This window comes from Leuresthes tenuis, unplaced genomic scaffold (assembly GCF_036924035.1).
Source record: "Leuresthes tenuis unplaced genomic scaffold, fLeuTen1.0.hap1 SCAF_1, whole genome shotgun sequence".
NCBI classification, from domain to species: Eukaryota; Metazoa; Chordata; class Actinopteri; order Atheriniformes; family Atherinopsidae; genus Leuresthes; species Leuresthes tenuis.
The window spans coordinates 1,345,834-1,360,724 of record NW_027325355.1 but is presented as its reverse complement, the minus strand read 5'-3'; the positions used below and the strand labels follow the sequence as shown (position 1 = coordinate 1,360,724).

At 46.9% G+C, this 14,891-nt stretch overlaps 11 pseudogenes; all 11 read right to left on the bottom strand.

Annotated features, from left to right (window-relative positions):
- Positions 1–10,662: 10,662 nt before the first annotated feature.
- Positions 10,663–10,781, bottom strand: LOC140300835 (5S ribosomal RNA; annotated as a pseudogene).
- Positions 10,782–11,050: 269 nt separating this feature from the next.
- LOC140290996 (5S ribosomal RNA) lies at positions 11,051–11,169 on the bottom strand (annotated as a pseudogene).
- Positions 11,170–11,438: 269 nt separating this feature from the next.
- LOC140269327 (5S ribosomal RNA) lies at positions 11,439–11,557 on the bottom strand (annotated as a pseudogene).
- Positions 11,558–11,829: 272 nt separating this feature from the next.
- On the bottom strand, positions 11,830–11,948 carry LOC140295109 (5S ribosomal RNA; annotated as a pseudogene).
- A 269-nt stretch (positions 11,949–12,217) lies between these two features.
- Positions 12,218–12,336, bottom strand: LOC140294828 (5S ribosomal RNA; annotated as a pseudogene).
- Positions 12,337–12,605: 269 nt separating this feature from the next.
- On the bottom strand, positions 12,606–12,724 carry LOC140296089 (5S ribosomal RNA; annotated as a pseudogene).
- A 269-nt stretch (positions 12,725–12,993) lies between these two features.
- On the bottom strand, positions 12,994–13,112 carry LOC140316535 (5S ribosomal RNA; annotated as a pseudogene).
- Positions 13,113–13,381: 269 nt separating this feature from the next.
- On the bottom strand, positions 13,382–13,500 carry LOC140297051 (5S ribosomal RNA; annotated as a pseudogene).
- A 269-nt stretch (positions 13,501–13,769) lies between these two features.
- LOC140294706 (5S ribosomal RNA) lies at positions 13,770–13,888 on the bottom strand (annotated as a pseudogene).
- A 269-nt stretch (positions 13,889–14,157) lies between these two features.
- LOC140301108 (5S ribosomal RNA) lies at positions 14,158–14,276 on the bottom strand (annotated as a pseudogene).
- A 269-nt stretch (positions 14,277–14,545) lies between these two features.
- On the bottom strand, positions 14,546–14,664 carry LOC140295033 (5S ribosomal RNA; annotated as a pseudogene).
- Between the last annotated feature and the right edge of the window lie 227 nt (positions 14,665–14,891).

The window sequence follows — 14,891 nt, the reverse complement described above, 5'->3', positions numbered from 1 at the left end:
CTTGGAGGGCAGTTTTGGGGGCTTGCGGGTGGGGCTGTCTTGCTGTGTGGGGCGGGGTCCCTTAGGGGCCTTGGGGTGGTGGCTGCTGGCTCTGTACCGGGTGGCTGGGCCGCTCTGGCGTGGGTGGTGGTGCTGGGCCTGGGCCCTGGTGGCTGGGTTGCCCTGGACATGCCACAGTATGGGTGGGTTGGTGCAGGTCCTGGTGCCAGGCTTGTTGCTCTGGGACCTCCAGGGTGTCCGCAGGTGGTTGTTTTCTTTAGGGTGTTGGGGCGTGCGGTGGGGGGGGTGCTTTTCCCCTGTTGAGGGGGGGGGCCTGGGTGATGGTGGGTCTCAGGCCCGGGCTGCTGCGTCTGGTGTGACCGGGTGGTTTGTTTGTTGTTGTTTGTTTGTTTTTTTGTAGAGGTCCTCCGGGCTGGGATGGGGTTGGGTTGAGTGGGGTTGGACGGGGTGGGTACTTTCTGGGGGTACAGTAGCTCCCGGAATATGGTCGCTGCAAGCCCCGAGCCTGGTGGACATCAGGCCCTCTTGATGTCTTGATGTGTTGGGTCCGAGGTAGCGGGTGCCTATTGCAGCCAGTCCCTGGCTGCCCTCTCTGGGGGAGACTAGCTCTCCCAGTGTATATCCCCATACCCCTCTCCCTTTTGGCTCCTGTACACAGCACACACTCACACATGAAGAGTTTTGGGGGCGTGTGTGTTCTGTGGGGTGTATTGGATGGGGCCACGTAGGTGGTCCCCTTGGCTGCACTCTGCAGTTCCCCGCCCCTGTTTTAATTACACCTTAGACATCACTACTTATCAAACACACACACACACACACATTAGGTCTTGGGGGGTGGTTGCACTGAGTGGCATCTGGTGGACGGGGCTCTTTGGGTATGTAGGCTGCCCAGAGGGCCGCGCTCCCAGTTCTACAAGGTTGGCTGCCCCTCAATTTTAATCGCTCACTATTAGAAAATATTGAAGAGCCAGAAGGGTGAGGGGAGGGGTCTTCTCACACCCCTGCTTCCTGGTTGCTGCTCGGGAAGGAGTGGCCAGGAGGAATTAATTATTCTGCTGGTTCAGGGTCTGTGGTGGCTGGGGGGCTGCTGGCCCCATGGTGTGCCCACTGTGCTAGACCCCAGTGGAGTCAAGGGAGGGATGACGTGTGGATGTGTGGATGTATGGGACGTGAAAGTGTGTGTGGTGATGATTGGGCCTGGGTCTGGGACTTGCTGTCGCCTGGCCTGCCTGTGCTTCTCCCAATGGGGGGGCGGCGTTGCCTCTCCCCACTCCTCGCGACTTCACCCACCTGTGGGCACGTCTTGACTGCCAGGGCTCTTGGCCAGGGGCACTGGGGCAGGCGCTGACCCACTGCGTGGCTGTCTGGGGCGCTTGGCCCTCCCGGGTATTGGGTGGGGCCTCTGCCGGGGGGTTTTGGGGCGCTCGGGCTCCTGGGGCCGGGTCCGGTGCACGGCCCATGTCTGGGCGGCTGGGGCCTGGTGGGGTCGGTGGGCTGTTGCCCCTGGCTCCCGGGCGCCTCTGCCCTATGCTTATGGGGGCTCTGTCCGGGGGCTTCCACTGCTGTCTTCTGGGTGGATGCGTGGTTGTCCCTGTGGTGGGCATCCTGGGTTCTGTGCTCCGTGGGGGCTGCTGGTGGCCTGGGTCTTGTGGGCCTCTCTGCCTGTTTCTGATTGCTTGGGGGGGCTGTGGATTGTGGCCGTGTACACTTATACACTCATAAGTAAGAACGGTTATCATGTAGGTCCTGTGCCATGGGTGTTGCATGTTCTCACACACACACACACAATACACATTCATTAGTCCAGTAGCAGTTGATGTATTACCATGTCGCCTCAGGTCATCTATATGCACAGTTGTGTTGTATGCGATTGCCACTACTTGTGCTTGTTTTTGTTTGTTTGTGTGTTTGTTTTTTCTCTGCTTGTTTGCATGGTCCTCGCAGTGTTATGTATCGCAAAGAAAACTATTCTCATGAACTGGAAAGCGAAAAACAGTCTGTGTATTAAGCAGTTTAGAAATGTTATTTTAGATTATATTAGCATGGAAACAATGTCTGCCTCCTCAAAACATCAATTGGCTGAATTTCATTCTCTCTGGTCCCCGTTGATTAGCTTTATCACATAGTGGTGGTGGTGGGTTGCTGTACCGTCGCTCTGGGCGGTTGGGTGTGTGCTGGGGGGGGGGGGGCTGTGTGGCTTTGGGTGTCTGGTGGTCTCTCGGGTCGTGGGGACCGGGTTGGTCATTGCTGGGGGGGACTGTGTGTCGGGCTTGGAGGGCAGTTTTGGGGGCTTGCGGGTGGGGCTGTCTTGCTGTGTGGGGCGGGGTCCCTTAGGGGCCTTGGGGTGGTGGCTGCTGGCTCTGTACCGGGTGGCTGGGCCGCTCTGGCGTGGGTGGTGGTGCTGGGCCTGGGCCCTGGTGGCTGGGCGCTGCCTTGCGCCCGGGGGGGCTGGGTTGCCCTGGACATGCCACAGTATGGGTGGGTTGGTGCAGGTCCTGGTGCCAGGCTTGTTGCTCTGGGACCTCCAGGGTATCCGCAGGTGGTTGTTTTCTTTAGGGTGTTGGGGCGTGCGGTGGGGGGGGGTGCTTTTCCCCTGTTGAGGGGGGGGCCTGGGTGATGGTGGGTCTCAGGCCCGGGCTGCTGCGTCTGGTGTGACCGGGTGGTTTGTTTGTTGTTGTTTGTTTGTTTTTTTGTAGAGGTCCTCCGGGGTGGGATGGTGTTGGGTTGAGTGGGGTTGGACGGGGTGGGTACTTTCTGGGGGTACAGTAGCTCCCGGAATATGGTCGCTGCAAGCCCCGAGCCTGGTGGACATCAGGCCCTCTTGATGTCCTGATGTGTTGGGTCCGAGGTAGCGGGTGCCTATTGCAGCCAGTCCCTGGCTGCCCTCTCTGGGGGAGACTAGCTGTCCCAGTGTATATCCCCATACCCCTCTCCCTTTTGGCTCCTGTACACAGCACACACTCACACCTGAAGGGTTTTGGGGGCGTGTGTGTTCTGTGGGGTGTAGTGGATGGGGCCACGTAGGCGGTCCCCTTGGCTGCACTCTGCAGTTCCCCACCCCTGTTTTAATTACACCTTAGACATCACTACTTATCAAACACACACATACACATTAGGTCTTGCGGGGTGGTTGCACTGAGTTGCATCTGGTGGGCGGGGCTCTTTGGGTATGTAGGCTGCCCAGAGGGCCGTGCTCCCAGTTCTACCAGTTCGGGTTTGGGTCACACTTCATCAACTGGATAAGGATATTATATAGCTCCCCAAATGCAAGTGTCAGGACAAATGATCAAACTTCTCCAAGCTTCAGTCTGCAGAGAGGTACAAGACCGGGTTGCCCACTTTCTCCCTCACAATACTTTATATATTTTTGATAGTAGTTTTGGGGTGCAGATGCTTAGAAATTCTGCTACCCTAATCGGGAGTTGTAAGTCTGGTTGGTGGAGGATATATTTCTTTCTTATTATAGACTTAAGTTGTTGATATTCTAGGAATTTATTGCTGCCTATCTCATGTTGTGATATGAGCTCATCAAATGAAATAAAATTTCCATTTTGGATTATATGTTCCAGATGTTTGATTCCTTTGATCTTCCACAGAGTAAAGTTTAGCATTTTTTTGTTTTGCAGGATGTCAGGATTGTTCCAGATGGGTGTAAGCTTACACGGGACAAGTGAAGACTTTGTTATTTTTAGAAATTCCCACCAGGCTGTCAGAGAGGTGCTGATGTTAATGCTTTTAAAACATTTGTGATTTTTTTACGTTTTGACTAATAAGTGGCAGGTCAGAGATTTCCAGATTATCACACAATGCTTGTTCTATATTTGTCCATGGTTCATCTATTGGGCTAGGTTTAAACCATTTTGATATATACTGTAACCTATTGGCTAAGGAATAGCGCTGAAAATGAGGTAAATCTAATCCACCACTTTCCTTGGTTTTCTGTAGCGTTTTTAAACTAATACGTGGTGGTTTGTTTTTCCACAGAAATTTGGAGATGCATGAATCTAGTGACTTAAACCAAGTAGCAGGTGGTTTTATGGGGATCATTGAGAACAAATAGTTAACTTTTGGTAGTATCATCATTTTAATGGTTGTAACTCTCCCCATAAGTGATATAGCTAAGAACTTCCAACAAGAGAGATCGTCCTCTACTGTCTTTAATAATTGCACATAATTTAGCTTTGTTAGCTCTGAGAGCCTGGAGGAAATGTTTATGCCTAAATATCTAATATTTCCTGACTGTAAAGTGATCGCATGTATATTCTGGACCCTACAGTTAATGGGCAGAACTGTGGTCTTAGACCAATTGATAGAGTAGTCAGAAAGTGCTGAGAATTTATTTATGAGTGTGATCGTGTGAGTGAGAGACGTCTGTGAGTTGTGGAGGAAAAGTAATACATCATCAGCATAAAGACTTATTTTATGCTCAATTATTTTGGGGTTGGATGCCTTTAATATTTCTATCTTGTCTGTTAGCAGCTGCTAAAGGTTCGATGAAAATAGCAAAAAGTGATGGAGAAAGTGGGCAACCCTGTCTTGTACCTCTCTGCAGACTGAAGCTTGGAGAAGTTTGATCATTTGTCCTGACACTTGCATTTGAGGAGCTATATAATATCCTTATCCAGTTGATGAAGTGTGACCCAAACCCGAATTTTTTTAATGCTGCGAATAAAAATTTCCAGTTCACTCGATCAAATGCTTTTTCTGCATCTAGAGAGACTATTGTGGTTTCCAGGTTGTCGATGGTAGAATCGTCTATGAGATTAATTAGCCTGTGAGTGTTAGTGGATGAGTGTCTACCCTTTATGAAACCTGTCTAGTCAGGATGTATTATAAGTGCAGTTATTTTTTCTATTCTTTTGGCGAGGGCTTTACAAATTATTTTGAGGTCTGCATTTATTAGAGTTATTGGGCGGTAGCTGGATGGAAGTATGGGGTCTTTTCCTAGTTTCTGTAGCAGGATAATGTTAGCAGAGTTCATGTGTGGGGATAATCTGCCATTCTGCTTAACTTGTAATACCATTTTGTGAAATGCAGGTGCCAAAACAGTCCAAAATTCTTTGTAGAACTCTGCTGGAAAACCATCTGGTGGCCACCCGGGGCTTTGTTACTAGGCATATGTTGAAGGGCTTCATGGAGTATGGGTGGGTTGGTGCAGGTCCTGGTGCCAGGCTTGTTGCTCTGGGACCTCCAGGGTGTCCGCAGGTGGTTGTTTTCTTTAGGGTGTTGGGGCGTGCGGTGGGCGTTGTGCTTTTCCCCTGTTGGGGGGGTGGCCTGGGTGATGGTGGATCTCAGGCCCGGGCTGCTGCGTCTGGTGTGACCGGGTGGTTTGTTTGTTGTTGTTTGTTTGTTTGTTTGTAGAGGTCCTCCGGAGTGGGGTGGGGTTGGGTTGAGTGGGGTGGGGTTGGGTGCGTACCTTCTGGGGATACAGTCGCTGCAGGCCCCGAGCCTGGTGGACATCAGGCCCTCCTGCCCTGTGTTGGGTCCCAGGTAGTGGGGGTGCATATTGCAGCCAGTCCCCCGGTGTATATCCCCATACCCCTCTCCCTTTTGGCTCCTGTACACAGCACGCTGTGTGCCCGCTGCGCTACACCCCAGCGGAGTCAAGGGAGGGAGGACGTGTGGATGTGTGGATGTATGTGTGTGTGGTGATGATTGGGCCTGGGTCTGGGACTTGCCATCGCCTAGCCTGCCTGTGCTTCTCCCAATAGGGGGGCGGCGTTGCCTCTCCCCACTGCTCGCAACTTCACCCACCTGTGGGCACGTCGTGACTCCCAGTAACTTGGCCAGGGAAGCTGGGGCAGGCGCTTGACCCACTGCGTGGCTGTCTGTGGTGCTTGGCCCTCCCGGGTATTGGGTGGGGCCTCTGCCGGGGGGTTTTGGGGCGTTTTGGGTTCCTGGGGCCCGGGTCCGTGGCCTGGTGGGGTCGGTGGGCTGTTGTCCCTGGTTCCCGGGGGGCCTCTGCCCTATGCTTATGGGGGCTCTGTCCGGGGGCTTCCACTGCTGTCTACTGGGTGGATCCGTGGTTGTCCCTGCGGTGGGCATCCTGGGTTCTGTGCTCCGTGGGGGCTGCTGGTGGCCTGGGTCTTGTGGGCCTCTCTGCCTGCTTCTGATTGCTTGGGGGGGGCTGTGGATTGTGGCACTCATAACTAAGCACGGTTATCATGTAGGTCCTGTGCCATGGGTGTTGCATGTTCCCCCCACACACACACACACAACACACATTCATTAGTCCAGTAGCAGTTGATGTATTACCATGTCGCCTCAGGTCATCTATATCCACAGTTGTGTTGTATGCGATTGCCACTACTTGTGCTTGTTGTTGTTTGTTCTCTGCTTGTCTGCTTTCAGGTGCTCCTGGTGGCGCAAAGGCTGGATTCGCAACAGAGACCATGGATTATTGTCTGTTTTGTTTTTTTACAGGTGTAGCAGCTGGTTGTCTGGTTTTTGTTTCTTTTTTTGTTCTGTTTCCTCTTCTTTCCTTTTCCCCCGGTCCGGTTCAGTTCCATTACATGTTATATATAACAAGAAATAAATAAATGGGCATCAAGGGGAGCTTTACATTTATAAAACTTCCCTTGGCAAAGCAAATCAGTTTGGCATAAAAGGTATTCACAATTCTGCTGCCATAATGCTGAACAGAACAAGGGAAAAAAGTGAAGGAATTCATTTTACAGCTAAATCCTCATAAAGAGCGTATTGCTCAACCATAAGTGTGGTTCTTTCTCATACAAGGTTATACAAAGAAGTTTATGTTTGAAACCAGCTTAAACATGGACAAATATGAAGGACAAAGCAGTTTTAACTTGGTTTGAGTGAAGCAATTAATTTTATGGCAATATCTGAAATCTTGACTATCTACTTAAAAGAAAGCGAATTTCGGATTCCAGAAGAACAAGTGTGGTTCTTTCTCATATAAGGTAATATAAAGAAGTTTATACTTGAAACCAGCTTAGACATGGATAAATAAGAAGGACAAAGCAGTTTTAACTTGGTTGAAGTGAAGGAATTCATTTTACAGCAAAATCCTGAATCGTGCATAACTCCTCATAAGGAGTGTATTGCTCAAACATGTGTTGTTTTTTTCTCATACAAGATTATAAAAAGAAATTTATGTTTGAAACCATCTTAAACATTGACAAATATGAAGGACAAAGCAGTTTTAACTTGGTTTGAGTGAAGCAATTCATTTTATGGCAATATCTGAAATCTTCACTATCTCCTTGAAAGAAAGCGAATTTCGGATTCTAGAAGAACAAGTGTGGTTCTTTCTCATATAAGGTAATATAAAGAAGTTTATACTCGAAACCAGCTTAGACATGGATAAATAAGAAGGACAAAGCAGTTTTAACTTGGTTGAAGTGAAGGAATTCATTTTACAGCAAAATCCTGAATCGTGCATAACTCCTCATAAGGAGTGTATTGCTCAAACATGTGTTGTTTTTTTCTCATACAAGATTATAAAAAGAAATTTATGTTTGAAACCATCTTAAACATTGACAAATATGAAGGACAAAGCAGTTTTAACTTGGTTTGAGTGAAGCAATTCATTTTATGGCAATATCTGAAATCTTCACTATCTCCTTGAAAGAAAGCGAATTTCGGATTCTAGAAGAACAAGTGTGGTTCTTTCTCATATAAGGTAATATAAAGAAGTTTATACTCGAAACCAGCTTAGACATGGATAAATAAGAAGGACAAAGCAGTTTTAACTTGGTTGAAGTGAAGGATTTCATTTTACAGCAAAATCCTGAAACGTGCATTACTCCTCATAAGGAGTGTATTGCTCAAACATGTGTTTTTTTCTCATACAAGATTATAAAAAGAAATTTATGTTTGAAACCATCTTAAACATTGACAAATATGAAGGACAAAGCAGTTTTAACTTGGTTTGAGTGAAGCAATTCATTTTATGGCAATATCTGAAATCTTCACTATCTCCTTGAAAGAAAGCGAATTTCGGATTCTAGAAGAACAAGTGTGGTTCTTTCTCATATAAGGTAATATAAAGAAGTTTATCATTGAAACCAGCGTAGACGTGGATAAATATGAAGGACAAAGCAGTTTTAACTTGGTTTAAGTGAAGGAATTCATAGTTAGCAGTTCCTTGATGAGGGATATTTCAGACACCAAAATCCATTTTCTAAAGAGAAATAAAGAGAAAACAACAATCACTTCTGTTAAAGACTGAAAAAGAAATGTCACCCATGAAATCAACAATGCTTTTAGGGACTTCTATAAAACCTTATATTCATCACAAAATGATCCATCAGACAGTAACATAGATCAGTTTCTTAGTAATATCAACCTTCCAAAATTACAAACCGAACAGGCAATGGCTCTGGATTCACCTCTCTCAATAGGAGAACTCCATGAAGCCCTTCAACATATGCCTAGTAACAAAGCCCCGGGTGGCCACCAGATGGTTTTCCAGCAGAGTTCTACAAAGAATTTTGGACTGTTTTGGCACCTGCATTTCACAAAATGGTATTACAAGTTAAGCGGAATGGCAGATTATCCCCACACATGAACTCTGCTAACATTATCCTGCTACAGAAACCAGGAAAAGACCCCATACTTCCATCCAGCTACCGCCCAATATCTCTAATAAATGCAGACCTCAAAATAATTTGTAAAGCCCTCGCCAAAAGAATAGAAAAAATAACTCCACTTATAATACATCCTGACCAGACAGGTTTCATAAAGGGTTGACGATCATCCACAAACACTCGCAGGCTAATTAATCTCATAGACTATTCTACCATCGACAACCTGGAAACCACAATAGTCTCTCTAGATGCAGAAAAAGCATTTGATCGAGTGAACTGGAAATTTTTATTCGCAGCATTAAAAAAATTCGGGTTTGGGTCACACTTCATCAACTGGATAAGGATATTATAAAGCTCCCCAAATGCAAGTGTCAGGACAAATGATCAAACTTCTCCAAGCTTCAGTCTGCAGAGAGGTACAAGACAGGGTTGCCCACTTTCTTCCATCACTTTTTGCTATTTTCATCGAACCTTTTGCAGCTGCTATCAGACAAGATAGAAATATTAAAGGCATCCAACCCCAAAATATTGAGCATAAAATAAGTCTTTATGCTGATGATGTATTACTTTTCCTCCACAACTCACAGACATCTCTCACTCACACGATCACACTCATAAATAAATTCTCAGCACTTTCTGACTACTCTATCAATTGGTCTAAGACCACAGTTCTGCCCATTAACTGTAGGGTCCAGAATATACCTGCGATCACTTTACAGTCAGGAAATATTAGATATTTAGGCATAAACATTTCCTCCAGGCTCTCAGAGCTAACAAAGCTAAATTATGTGCAATTATTAAAGACAGTAGAGGACGATCTCTCTCGTTGGAAGTCCTTACCTATATCACTTATGGGGAGAGTTACAACCATTAAAATGATGATACTACCAAAAGTTAACTATTTGTTCTCAATGATCCCCATAAAACCATCTGCTACTTGGTTTAAGTCACTAGATTAATGCATCTCCAAATTTCTGTGGAAAAACAAACCACCACGTATTAGTTTAAAAACGCTACAGAAAACCAAGGAAAGTGGTTGATTAGATTTACCTCATTTTCAGCGCTATTCCTTAGCCAATAGGTTACAGTATATATCAAAATGGTTTAAACCTAGCCCAATAGATGAACCACACAGCTTCTGGCCACAAATATGTTTGAACACCTTTAGAATGACTCGAAATCCTAATTTACAGCTCATACAATACAAAATTCTTCATAGAACACACTATACAGGACAAAGGATGTTAAGGATGGGTCTAACACACTCTAACATCTGCTCACATTGCACAGATAACACACCTGATGATTATGCACACGCTTTGTGGTTTTGTGCGCCTGTCCAGAAGTTCTGGTTTGAAGTGTGTACGGACCTATCAACGTGGCTAAAGTGTAGCATTCCTGCATGCTGGGTGACTTAGACAACATCAACATGGAAATGAACTCAGCACACATGGTCCTCACAGTGTTATGTATCGCAAAGAAAACTATTCTCATGAACTGGAAAGTGAAGAATAATCTGTGTATTAACCTGTTTAGAAATGTTCTTTTAGATTACATTAGCATGGAAACAATGTCTGCCTCTTTCAAACATCAATTGGCTGAATTTCATTCTCTCTGGTCCCCGCTGATTAGCTTTATCACATAGTGGTGGTGGTGGGTTGCTGTCCCGTCGCTCTGGGCGGTTGGGTGTGTGCTGGGGGGGGGCTGTGTGGCTTCGGGCGTCTGGTGGTCTCTCGGGTCGTGGGGACTGGGTTGGTGATTGCTGGGGGGGACTGTGTGTCGGGCTTGGAGGGCAGTTTTGGGGGCTTGCAGGTGGGGCTGTCTTGCGGTGTGGGGCGGGGTCCCTTAGGGGCCTTGGGGTGGTGGCTGCTAAGTACTGGAATCATACACTTCCTCTATGTAACCAGATAATTGCCGAGAAAGGCTGACTTGTAGTGGGCACATCTTCCTCCCTGATGTGATTATTCTCTGCAGCTGAAACTGAGACTCTCAGATCACTTCGTGTCTGCCAACAAAGAAGCAGCAGCTGCTGAAGATGACCAACTTCCTCATGTGTCACAGGATGATCAGACGTTGCAACAAAAGACATGCAGGTGGTCGAGAGAAGAGAAGAAGCTTACAGCACCTGGTATTCCCAAGAGATTTCCCATCCAAGTACTAACCAGGCCCAACACTGCTTGGCTTCCGAGATCAGACGAGGTCAGGCATGTTCAGGGTGGTGTGGCCGTAAGCAACAATGTCTCTGACAAATGTGCATTATATAGGTACTGGAATCATACGGTTCCTCTATGCAACCAGATAATTGCCGAGAAAGGCTGATGTGTAGCGGGCATATCATCTTCTCTGATGTGGTCATTCTCTGCAACTGAAACTGAGACTCTCAGATCACTTCGTGTCTTCCAACAAAGCAGCAGCAGCTGAAGATGACCAACTTCCTCATGTGTCACAGGGTGATCAGACGTTGCAACAAAAGACATGCAGGTTGTAGAGAGAAGAGAAAACGCTTACAGCACCTGGTATTCCCAAGCAGTCTCCCATTAAAGTACTAACCAGGACCAACCCTCCTTGGCTTCCGAGATCAGACGAGGTCGGGCATATTCAGGGTGGTGTGGCCGTAAGGAACAATTTCTGTGACAAATGTGCATTATATAGGTACTGGAATCATACACTTCCTCTATGTAACCAGATAATTGCAGAGAAAGGCTGACTTGTTATGGGCACATCTTCTTCCCTGATGTGATTATTCTCTGCAGCTGAAACTGAGACTCTCAGATCACTTGGTGTCTGCCAACAAAGCAGCAGCAGCTGAAGATGACCAACTTCCTCATGTGTCACAGGGTGATCAGGCGTTGCAACAAAAGACATGCAGGTTGTAGAGAGAAGAGAAAACGCTTACAGCACCTGGTATTCCCAAGCAGTCTACCATCCAAGTACTAACCAGGCTCAAACCTGCTTGGCTTCCGAGATCAGACGAGGTCGGGTATATTCAGGGTGGTGTGGCCGTAAGCAACAATAACTGTGACAAATGTGCATTATATAAGTACTGGAATCATACACTTCCTCTATGTAACCAGATAATTTCCGAGAAAGGCTCACTTGTTATGGGCACATCTTCTTCCCTGATGTGATCATTCTCTGCAGCTGAAACTGAGACTCTCAGATCACTTCGTGTCTGCCAACAAAGCAGCAGCAGCTGCTGAAGATGACCAACTTCCTCATGTGTCACAGGGTGATCAGACGTTGCAACAAAAGACATGCAGGTGGTAGAGAGAAGAGAAAAAGCTTACCATACCTGGCATTCCCAAGAGGTCTTCCATCCAAGTACTAACCAGGCCCAAACCTCCTTGGCTTCCGAGATCAGACGAGGTCGAGCATGTTCAGGGTGGTGTGGCCGTAAGCAACAGTGTCTCTGACAAATGTGCATTATATAGGTACTGGAATCATACGGTTCCTCTATGCAACCAGATCATTTCCGAGAAAGGCTGATGTGTAGTGGGCACATCTTCTTCCCTGACGTGATTATTCTCTGCAGCTGAAACTGAGACTCTCAGATCACTTTGTGTCTGCCAACAAAGCAGCAGCAGCTGAAGATGACCAACTTCCTCATGTGTCACAGGGTGATCAGACGTTGCAACAAAAGACATGCAGGTGGTAGAGAGAAGAGAAAAAGCTTACAGCACCTGGTATTCCCAGAGAGTCTATCATCCAAGTACTAACCAGGCCCAAACCTGCTTGGCTTCCGAGATCAGACGTGGTCAGGCATATTCAGGGTGGTGTGGCGGTAAGCAACCATAACTGTGACAAATGTGCATTATAAAGATATTGGAATCATACAGTTCCTCTATGTAACCAGATAATTGCCAAGAAAAGCTGATAAGTAGTGGGCACATCTTCTTCCCTGACGTGATTATTCTCTCGAGCTGAAACTGAGACTCTCAGATCACTTTGTGTCTGCCAACAAAGCAGCAGAAGCTGAAGATGACCAACTTCCTCATGTGTCACAGGGTGATCAGACGTTGCAACAAAAGACATGCAGGTGGTAGAGAGAAGAGAAAAAGCTTACAGCACCTCCTATTCCCAAGAGGTCTTCCATCCAAGTACAAACCAGGCCCAACTGTGCTTGGCTTCCGAGATCAGACGAGGTCGGGCATGTTCAGGGTTGTGTGGCCGTAAGCAACAATGTCTCTGACAAATGTGCATTATATAGGTACTGGAATCATACGGTTCTTCTATGCAACCAGATAATTGCCGAGAAAGGCTGATGTGTAGCGGGTAAATCATCTTCTCTGATGTGATCATTCTCTGCAACTGAAACTGAGACTCTCAGATCACTTCGTGTCTGCCAACAAAGCAGCAGAAGCTGAAGATGACCAACTTCCTCATGTGTCACAGGGTGATCAGACGTTGCAACAAAAGACATGCAGGTGGTAGAGAGAAGAGAAAAAGCTTACAGCACCTGGTATTCCCAAGCGGTCTCCCATCAAAGTACTAACCAGGCCCAACCCTCCTTGGCTTCCGAGATCAGACGAGGTTGGACATATTCAGGGTGGTTTGGCCGTAAGCAACAATCTCTGTGACAAATGCGCATTATATAGGTAATCAAATCATATGGTTCCTCTATGTAACCAGATATTTGCAGAGAAAGGCTGATATGTAGCGGGCATATCTTGTTCCCTGACGTGATAATTCTCTCCAGCTGAAAATGAGACTCTCAGATCACTTCGTGTCTGCCAACAAAGCAGCAGCAGCTGAAGATGACCAACTTCCTCATGTGTCACAGGGTGATCAGACATTGCAACAAAAGACATGCAGGTGGTTGAGAGAAGAGAAAAAGCTTAAAGCACCTGGTATTCCCAAGAGGTCTTCCATCCAAGTACAAACCAGGCCCAACTGTGCTTGGCTTCCGAGATCAGACGAGGAAGGGGATGTTCAGGGTGGTGTGGCCGTAAGCAACAATATCTCTGAAAAATGTGCATTATATAGGTACTGGAATCATACGGTTTCTCTATGCAACCAGATAATTGCAGAGAAAGGCTGATGTGTAGTGGGCACATCTTGTTCCCTGACGTGATCATTCTCTTCAGCTGAAACTGAGACTCTCAGATCACTTTGTGTTTGCCAACAAAGCAGCCGCAGCTGAAGATGACCAAATACCTCATGTGTCACAGGGTGATCAGACGTTGCAACAAAAGACATGTAGGTTGTAGAGAGAAGAGAAAACGCTTACAGCACCTGGTATTCCCAAGCAGTCTCCCATTAAAGTACTAACCAGGCCCAACCCTCCTCGGCTTCCGAGATCAGATGAGGTCAGGCTTATTCAGGGTGGTGTGGCCGTAAGGAACAATTTCTGTGACAAATGTGCATTATATAGGTACTGGAATCATACACTTCCTCTATGAAACCAGATAATTGCCGAGAAAGGCTGACTTGTAGTGGGCACATATTCTTCCCTGATGTGATTATTCTCTGCAGCTGAAACTGAGACTCTCAGATCACTCTGTGTCTGCCAACAAAGCAGCAGCAGCTGAAGATGACCAACTTCCTCATGTGTCACAGGGTGATCAGACGTTGCAAAAAAAGACATGCAGGTGGTAGAGAGAAGAGAAAAAGCTTACAGCACCTGGTATTTTCAAGCGGTCTCCCACCCAAGTACTAACCAGGCCCAACTCTGCTTGGCTTCCGAGATCAGACGAGGTCAGGCATATTCAGGGTGGTGTGGCCGTAAGCAACAATGTCTGTGACAAATGTGCATTATATAAGTACAGGAATCATACGGTTCCTCTATGTAACCAGATAATTGCTGAGAAAGGCTGATGTGTAGTGGGCACATCTTCTTCCCTGACGTGATTATTCTCTTCAGCTGAAACTGAGACTCTCAGATCACTTCGTGTCTTCCAACAAAGCAGCAACAGCTGAAGATGACCAACTTCCTCATGTGTCACAGGGTGATCAGACGTTGCAACAAAACACATGCAGGTGGTAGAGAGAAGAGAAAAAGCTTACAGCACCTGGTACTCCCAAGCTGTCTCCCATCCAAGTACTAACCAGGTACAACCCTGCTTGGCGTCCGAGATCAGACGAGGTCAGGCTTCTTCAGGGTGGTGTGGCCGTAAGCAACAATGTCTCTGACAAATGTGCATTATATAGGTACTGGAATCATACGGTTCCTCTATGCAACCAGATAATTGCCGAGAAAGGCTGATGTGTAGCGGGCAAATAATCTTCTCTGATGTGATCATTCTCTGCAACTGAAACTGAGACTCTCAGATCACTTCGTGTCTGCCAACAAAGCAGCAGCAGCTGCTGAAGATGACCAACTTCCTCATGTGTCATAGGGTGATC